Source organism: Micrasema longulum, unplaced genomic scaffold (genome assembly GCF_059751315.1).
Source record: "Micrasema longulum isolate JH-2025_06_02 unplaced genomic scaffold, ASM5975131v1 h1tg000609l, whole genome shotgun sequence".
Taxonomy (NCBI): Eukaryota; Metazoa; Arthropoda; class Insecta; order Trichoptera; family Brachycentridae; genus Micrasema; species Micrasema longulum.
The window spans coordinates 1-2,994 of NW_028277805.1; the positions used below are offsets into that span (position 1 = coordinate 1).

Genomic DNA, 2,994 nt, shown 5'->3' on the forward strand with positions numbered 1-2,994 from the left:
GTACTGCTGTAGGTGAAGGTAGATTTCAGAAAGTCTTGTCTCCCGTCTGTTCTACATTGTATGGCGTTCTGGAATGGTCTTCTGTGGCAGTCAGTAAATATAAATACGTGGCTCGTGTTGAGAAGTTCTTTGTGGATAAAGGTTTTCTTTGGACTGTGGTGGATGCCTGGTGTTTGTCTGATGTCTGCGAGTCTGAGTCGTAGGTCGTTGACGAATGTCCCCTTGTCCTTGCATGTTGAGGCAGTGAAGAAATCGCTCGGGAGCCTAGTAATTTCTGCTGGCAAATATTTGAGTTCGACTCGCACAGCAAATCTAGTAGTACTATCGGGAGAGTATCTACCCTCTCACTACTCGTATCTTGATCTGCACTTGGGTGAAAATAATTTTGTAGTATGTACTTATTCTGAAAATAAAATTCACAATGAATATACAGGAAAGTTATTGCAACCTACCTTATGTATCTAAATAAGAACTTATTACTGGTGTTTATGGAGTTGCTATAAAACTAGTTTGAACTTGTCTCAAATATAAATGGGAGCTCATTTACATACCATATTATTTAATTGAATTCGGTGATAAGAATCCTGGAACAAATGTATTAATAAGTCCCAAGTATGTCTACATTTAATCGTTTTTCTGTGCCATAAGTTTACTCATTAAAAACAATGTTTTGAGTATGTCCAAATGTTTGCAGACAGGCTGGATTTCCTCCCTAGGGAGTTATCTAGTTCTAAATTTGTTGCAACAGAGAGGGATAACATTTTCGAGAAGGGAATATGGAAGTCTAGGCACTTACAGGGCTTATGCTCTGTCATAGGCTGGTTTAAGTAGGCATTTTACACATTGTAACATTCTCCATTCTGCCTATATTTTAACATCACATTTCCTCAACTCTTCCATCTGTTTTCTTTTGTGAAGTAAAAGACCTGAAACTTTTATCATTTGGGTGAGATTTATTCGCCTGAACCAATTCACCCACGACGCAAATTCAGTATTCCCTTCTCAAAAATGTTTTCCCTCTCAGTTGTAACATAAAATTGTTTATATTGGTGACTACTCTTTGGTGTTTGTAGCTTTCTAGAATAAATAAATGTAATAATTAAGGCAGAAAAAAAATTATAGTAATGTTCATACAAGAATTACATTGGTATACTTATTTGTATCCATCGACAAATTTGTTGTATTCATTTCATGTTCAAAGGGCATATTTTATTTAAAAAAACATACAAACTCTGTTAAGATTATGTTCCAGGCATTTTTCTTGGCTCTTTAATATTCATGGAGAACTCCTTATTTTAAATCACACCCATGTGACTTTTAATCTGAAATGTTGTGTGTTATTTCATAAAATGTCAACTTCAAAATAGGTTAGGATTTGGTAAGGTAACCTAATAAAAAGTTTGATAATGTCCTTACAAGACAAAATGCGTCACATTTTACACCCTTGTAAATAGAAAAAATAAAAGGATAATTGAATCCAATAAAAGCATTTTACTTTGGATACCTTACGAAATTTTAATATAGAATTCAACCAATTATCTGCAGACACAATAAATAGGTTAGGATTCCTTGGAATCTATTACGTATAAACAATGTTATAATAAATGTTTTGAATTAGAAAAATAACATTATGATAGATGCTTAGCTTTTTTCTTGTAGCTTATAAACATTTGCTCTGTTATTTTTATATGATTCTATTGTTATTTACATTTTAGTACATACCTGTTATTTCAAGCGTTGTCCCGATATTTCTTCACGAACTTTGTTTCAACTCGACTTTTTAATAGTCTTTGCCCTTCCATTACATAAATCGTCCTGATTTTTACAAAATTAATCAATATTTCGTCATTTTCAACATTCCGCACCACGTTTGCACTCATTTTGACAGCTAAACGGTCACCGCTTCGCGACAAAAACCGTTCGAAAACAGTTCGCACCGCTGTGACGGCCGTCCTGCAAATGGCGGCACCGTTGCTTCGACGTTACGTTCACGGTCAACGCTCTCTAGGAAACCAGCGCCATTGATTTACATAGTCAACGTTTTAATGACGTCATCCGCCGTCCCGTGACGGCTGCTTTGTGACGGTACCGCTGTCTTAGGAAACCATAGCTTAAGTTTTGCCAGACCACAGCTTTATCATTCTGCGGTGGATCCACATTTCAGATCCTTCAAGGCGGTTTATAATACTAACTTCAAGAGTCCACGTCTCTACACCGTACAATAAGACAGACCATATATAACATTCTATTATTCGTTGTCTAAGCTTAAGATTTTTACTATCGTCACAAAGAAGATTTTTCATTTTGTTAAGCGTTATTCGTGCCGCTTCTATTCTGCATTTTATCTCAATGTCGCGGTCTAGATTCTCAATAATGATACTACCCATTACAAATATGGAATCTTATGTACAATGTGCAGATATCACGCATTGAAAATATACAAAAGACATTTGTCAAGTACATGTGTTTGCCGTTGAAACTTGAGTTTTAATCTGATCAATACATTCAGCTGAACTGAACGATGAAATATTATCATCTGTGTCTAGTATACGAGATTTGGGTATTATACTTGACACTAAACTTTCTTTTACAATTCATATTGAACATGTTATCAATAAATCCTTAAAACTTCTTGGATTTATTAACAGAAGCACAGCTGACTTAAAAAATATCAATACCCTTAAAACTCTCTTCTGTTACCTAGTTCGCCCGCACCTAGAGTATTCCTCTGTTATCTGGTCTCCATATTATGATGTTCACATCAAGAATATTGAATCAGTTCAACTTCGATTTTTAAGAAAGATAGGCTGGAAGTTGGGCTTATCCAGAGAACTATATACGTTTAATGAGTTAGAAACTACCTTGAATATATCTTCTCTTCAAGACCGTCGAAACAAATCCGACCTTATAGTCCTATTTAAAATTCTCAATTCACTATTTGATGCGCCTGAACTACTGAGAAAATAAAATTAAATATCCCAACTAGAAACCTCA

General features: G+C 35.1%; 1 long non-coding RNA gene across 3 annotated transcripts; it reads right to left on the reverse strand.

Moving 5' to 3' along the window:
* Positions 1 to 24: 24 nt before the first annotated feature.
* On the reverse strand, positions 25 to 2,054 carry LOC148280172 (uncharacterized). 3 transcript variants are annotated; one of them, XR_015822675.1, is made up of 4 exons: positions 1,723 to 2,054; positions 1,232 to 1,322; positions 797 to 932; positions 25 to 363 (listed from the first exon to the last, which is right to left on the reverse strand). It is a non-coding gene; the product is annotated as an uncharacterized LOC148280172 (long non-coding RNA). The 3 variants fall into 3 exon arrangements; XR_015822676.1 differs by having other exon boundaries at positions 25 to 403; XR_015822674.1 differs by lacking the exon at positions 797 to 932 and having other exon boundaries at positions 25 to 403.
* Between the last annotated feature and the right edge of the window lie 940 nt (positions 2,055 to 2,994).